The sequence below is a fragment of the Sciurus vulgaris genome (assembly GCF_902686455.1).
Source record: "Sciurus vulgaris genome assembly, chromosome: X".
Lineage (NCBI taxonomy): Eukaryota > Metazoa > Chordata > Mammalia > Rodentia > Sciuridae > Sciurus > Sciurus vulgaris.
This window is the reverse complement of record NC_136471.1, coordinates 118695571-118701746: the sequence shown is the minus strand read 5'-3', so window position 1 is coordinate 118701746 and position 6176 is coordinate 118695571. Positions and strand designations below refer to the sequence as shown.

The following is a 6176-nucleotide window of genomic DNA, read 5'->3' as shown; positions in this document are numbered from 1 at the left end:
TAGGCAAGTGTTCTACCACTGAGCCACAACCCCAGCCCTGTATGTCTTCTTTTGATAAATGTCTGTTTAGGTCTACAGCCCACTTTTTAATCATATTAACTATTTTTTTGCTATTGAATTATTTGAGTTCTTTATATATTTTGGATATTAAACTCCTGGACAGTTTTGATAGTCTCATGCCCTAAATTCTATCAAACTTATCTTTATTTCTTTATACACAATATCTGAAAATCCCACTTTCTATTATATTGTTTGTGTGCCTGCTTCTGAAGTTTGATGTTTCTGCCCTAATGATAGCTTGTTTCCTTGTGGGTTTAGTAATTTTTTAAAATCCGAATTTGTAACTTTATGGGAATTCTTCGAAGTCTCTATAATGTGTATCTGCAGAGAAAATTTTTTGCTTCCTGTAGGCACTACTCAGGACCACTTTGAACTCTATTTTTGGCATTGAAGTTATTTTAGGCCTGAGATTGGGATTTCCATCTGATTCACACCCATGTGAAATTGCTCATGCTTGGTCTTGAACTTTGGATATTCCTGCCTCAGCCTCCTGTTCAGTCTCCTGCATTGTTGGGATTATGGGAGTGTACCACAGGGCCTGGCCATGGTTGGGCTTTTTCAAATTTAACTTCCTGAGAGTGTTGCTCTTTGGTTTCTCAGTGTATAAGGGAAAGAGAGATCTTTTCTTTTTTTAACCACACCCCTCTTAGTTATTCTGTGAGCTCTTTGACTGGATCTAGGAACCCAATTAATACAAGTTCTGGTTAACAAGGGGAAAGCATAAGTTTTATTAATTTTACATATATATGGGGATCGTCATAAGAGCATGAACTCTGATGACATCACCCAAGGAAGGAATAATACATTTGTGAAGGAATGACAGGACATATGAATGTCTGGACTACAGTAGTAAATTCTAGGGATGTTACTAAGATATACATGAGGTGCAGCACTGTAGAAGATAAGGGTCACTTCAAAGAGTTTGTTTATTCAGGTTCTTTGAAGCCCAAAATACCAGTCTCTGGTGATCAAGGCTATTTTCCAGCCTTTGTATGTGAAGGACATCCCTCCCAAAATAATTTTTATGGCTCGCTACATGTAGGGAAAGATAGGTCAAATGGCTCCTCCTGAGACAATTACAGTTCCTCAAGTGATTGCAGCTTGAAAAAATCAATATATTAATTTGGCATGATTTTAGATGGTATATCCTTGACTCTTTCACATCCAAGGGTCTCCAATCCGACCTTGAACGTAGCCTGTGCTCTGGGCTTCATCTCCCATCCCACACAGGAAGGGCTCATTAAAACCTGGCTCTAGGCCAACGGGCATCAGTAGATAACTCCAGAGTAAATATGGTTTCTAGCTCTTGTGGATTCATGTTTTCCTATCATTTGTACCTTGACAGAAACCCCCTTATTTTCTCACCATTACCCTATATATCAAAATATTAAAACTTTTTGGGCACTTAACATGTTCTGAACTTAGAAGTTTCCCTGAACATCTACTGCAGTATATAGTTGGAGAAACAAGTCCTACTCTTAAGATATAAGCATATTTCTTTACAGAATTTTTTCTATGCAGATATATAATCTGTATGATTAAAAAAACAACACCATGCATGCTCCTTTTAACCTGTTGTGTCATTCAACAATATATTTTGAAGACCAGATATTTTGGCATGAATAAATGTGTCAGTAGTGCTGTAGGTGTGGTTACCCAGGAAATAGATTGAGACAGAGATTTGTGTGCAGCAGGTTTATTAAGGAATACTCTGGAGATCAGCGCCTATGGGAGAAGAGAATAAGGTAGGATAAAGCAGTCGGAAAAGTTTAGGTGATGTAGTGGCCACAAGAGCTTCAGCTTTGAAGTTGAGAAGGCCCTACAGAGTAGTCCTAAATTGAACAAAGAAGGCTGGGCTTTTATACCTCTGCATAGGTTGATGTGTGCTGCCCCTGGAAGCTGGGAGGACATTGGGCAAGACAGCTAAGTACAGCTGAGTGCAATTCCTGGAGTTAGCTGACAGGGTACCTGAAAGTTTTTGAAGAGAGAGCCAGGGTGGATCACAGATTCTGCCACATTTAGAGACAATTTTGGCTCCAAATAACAGAAAAGCCAACTGACCCTTGCTTAACAAACAGTTAATTTTTCTCACATAACATAAGGTCTGCATCAACAACATTGGTCCCTCCTATTAGGAAAGCCAAAAACTTTCTCAAAGGCCCCCATTAGAGCTGGGACTGTGGCTCAGAGTGCTTGCTTAGCATGTGTGAGGCACTGCACTGGGTTTGATCCTCAGCATCACATAAAAATAAATAAATAAAATAAAGGTATTGCGTCCATCTACAACTAAAAAAACAAAGCCCCCATTAGACCTCTCTATACATCTCATTGACTAGAACTGGACCTTGTGGCCACTCCTAACCACCAGGGAAGCTGGGAGACTGGGATCAGGATTGTCATAATTTTGTGTAGGGAATGGTGAATATTGCTGCCCTGAACAATATCTAGGTTGTTAGCAAAGAAGAAATTAAAGGATATTAGTCCTACAACTAATGGGGTCTGCTGCAAAATAAGCCCTACAAAATTATTTTGAATAATTTTATATAGATATAACTTACTGAAATCACTGCATATTGCTGGGTGTTGTGGTTCTTTCCTACATTTTGCTGTTATCCATGCTTTGCTATGCTGCAATAAACATCCTTATCAGCCCTTAATTGTTTCCTCAGGATAAAAGACAAACGTGTAATTTCTAAGCATTGAGAATGTACCTTTTTAAGGATTTTGATACAGATTGCCAAGAGGTACCTGAGAAAGTTTCTACAAACTTGTCCTAGAAGCAGTAAATGAAGAGGCCAAGTTCCTCCAGATCCTTACAGATACTGAATATTAACATTCTCATTCATTTTCATCAGACTTATATTGTTAAAAAAGTAGCTTGTTTTCATTTGCATTTTGATTACTTTTTATTCATCATAACTTATTCATGTTTTGAATTGTGGTCTAAAATGCAGCTTCTATGGTTTTGGCTTTTCAGAAATTGTTGAGATGCAGTGCTTTGGTCTTGTGCTGTTAAGGGTTAATCACAGCAGGTCTGCAATTCTAGTGAGATGTTTAGTTAAAGATTTTGCTTGACACTGACTCCTGGTCAAAGCATGAAGCATATTGATTAATAGTGTCTGTGTAACCATGAGTCTGAAGAGTTTCAGGGCAGTTTGACCCAACTTGTCAGCATTGTTTACTGATAACAATGAGATCTGATACTGCCCCCCCACCACCACATCTTATTCTCCTCCCCAGAAGATCTGCTGGTTTTGCAGTCACAATATGGTTAGGTGACCAGCAACATATAAAAAAACCCCAACAAATACTTCATTTTAATCTTTCCAGTTCTGAAGTGTTTTCTACACACAACATTTATTCCCCATCCAGGAGACATCTGGCTTGCCCTTTATAGAGGACATTAGAAACCATCACCTGGCCTGTAACCTGACATTTATGCTCGTAACATAGTGTGTTTACTGTTATAAAGTGTAGATATTTTGGGTCTTGTGAGTCTTCTTTAGAAATTGCACCCTGGTTTTAAAATTTTTATTTATTTTTTTATTTTTAGTGCTGGGATTGAACCCATGACCTTGCACATGCTAAGCACACACTGTACCACTGAGCTATACCCCCAGCCCTTGAACCCTGTTTACATGCCACTGTTAGTGCAGCTATATATTCAATTTTTGTAAACATTGTGCAGGCCTAGAAAAAAAAGTATACTGTGTGCTATATGTGCTTCTTCATAGGAAGCTATTAAATAAGACTGATCATATTATTGAGTCTTCACCATATTTTGCCTTTACACATTTCAATGACATTTTGTTCAGATTGGTTTTAGCCTCAAATTCTTTCAAATTAAGTAGTTTGATCTTTGGTTTACCATGATTTGTGTTTGTTTTGATGTTTTCACATTTTCTTTCATTGTCTCAAAATAAAAAATAAAAAGGGCTGGGGATATGGCTGAGTTGTTAAGCACCCCTGGGTTCAATCCCTAGCATCAATAATAATAGCAATAGTAATAGTAATAATAATAATAATAAATAACATAGAATTGATTTTTTAAAAATTCAATCTGAAGAAAAAAAAGAAAGAAAAAAATTCAATCTGGGAAATTTTATTTTAAAATATGGGAATCCATTTGTATTTATCATTATAATGACTACATTTAGTTTATACTTTTTATTTGCTATTTTAAATGGTTCATTGCTCTTTCCTTTTTCTAGATTTTTTCTTTTATGAATATTTTCTTTGCTTTTTTCTTCTTAAATACTTTCAAAGGCATATATATCTTTTTACACCTAGTAAGTATGACCTTTCAGCATTGTGAATCTGGGGAAGAGCACACACAAGGTGTTATGACAGTAAGAAAACTACCAAAGATAGCTAGATCATGGCAAAATGACTCAGGAGCCAATTTAAAGAAGTTCCTACTAGCCACATTGGGATAGTGCAAACATCAGTATAGATAATAGCAGTGGACAGAAAAACAACAGAGCAGTTTAATTCTGTGAGTTCATCGTATTATCCCCCAAAGGAATCCTTCTCATTTACCTTTTTATAAAAAAAAAGGAAAAGAAAAAAAAACCCTTATTGTTTTTCTTTAGAGGAGTTTATGGCACAAACTCTATTTGGAAAACTTCTAAATAAAATATCCAAGCAGGACAACAATTTTTTTGGTGTTGGGGATTGAATACTGAGCCTCTTTCATGCTAAGCATACACTACCAATGATCTACACCTTCAACCCCAGGATAACAATAATTTATAAAAAAAAAAAAATTCTATGACCTATATTACCTATTGGAATTTTAAAAAATGAAATGGTAGCCTTTTAGTTGCTCATGATTCTGCCAAGTTGAGCTCACTTTTACTTTCCTCCCTTTTTATTAATAAAGTCTTATGTTTAGATACAGATGAATTATTCGATTTTTAAAAACTGCCTTTGTAGTAGTCACATGAATTTCCCATTTTTTAGATCTTTGGTGGTTTGATCTTTTGTTATGCTTTGTTTTGGTTTTGGTTTTGAGACAGTGTCTCACTATATTGTCCAGGCCCTGAACTGTGGGACTCAAACAATCCTCCTGCCTCAACCTTCTGAGTAACTGGGAATAGAGGTGTATGTCACTACACATGGCTTGATCCTTTGTTATTGTAGTGTATATTTTTATTAGACTTTTTTCAAGAAGTGTGCATTAATGTTATTTTTTACTGTTATTTGCGTTTATTTTATGCTGAATTTATTCCTGTGCCACAAGTCTTTCTTTAGTTTCTTTCAGGATATCTTTTTTTTTCTGTGCAACCTCCTCTTCTGGTTTAGGAACAGTTTGTTCCTTTGCAGTGAGGATCCTTTCCATGTGGCAGGGGGAGCTCATGTATGGGTTGATCCAACCTGAGCTTTGTAAGTACAATGGTGCATCTTGGGTACTTGATTTACCTGGATATGTTTGATGACCAGAGAATCTACGTCCAAACGCTTGAGTTCAGCATTACTCTTGCATTTTTAAGTATGTGTAGCCAAAAGTCAACACTCTTTTTGGGCCACTATCTCAGTGTCCAACCCCACTGTTTGGCCTGGGCACACCTCCCAACTCCACCATTGTAATGCCGGAATGACACACATTGGTTCTTTAAAGTGATATCTTTCAGGTACTTGGTGACTTTTCAGATATGCATATCCTTGATGGCCTGTGCAGTTTCACAGGTGTTCTTAAAATGAGCATGAAGACTTAAATCTCTTGATTTGTATGATTTTGTGGCATTTTCCAGGTCAAGAGAGTAGCAGACCATTTTCACATTTCACCTCAGGCCCCTTACCAGAAGAGGAAGAATGTTATGTTTTTTTAACTCTGTACATATTGAAGGGCAGTTGACAGCATGGGCATAGAATATCATCCTGCTAAGGCTCTTAGATAAGTTACCTAACTTCTTTGGGTTTCTGTTTTCTCATATGTAAAATGAAGATAATAAGAATTCCTGTCTGATAGAGTTATTAGTGAATGACTCAATATATGTACGAATCATATAAAACAGTGCCTGTCATACAGCATGTGTTTAATATTGGTTAGTTAAAGACAATTTGGCAGAGCATATGAATCTTCAGTTACAACCTTTTTCTCCAACAAGTCTAAC

The 6176-nt window shown here is 36.7% G+C and overlaps 1 pseudogene across 1 annotated transcript; it reads right to left on the bottom strand.

Moving 5' to 3' along the window:
• Positions 1-5284: 5284 nt before the first annotated feature.
• On the bottom strand, positions 5285-5871 carry LOC306651614 (large ribosomal subunit protein uL22-like; annotated as a pseudogene). Its single transcript has one exon. The product of its transcript is annotated as a large ribosomal subunit protein uL22-like (transcript).
• Between the last annotated feature and the right edge of the window lie 305 nt (positions 5872-6176).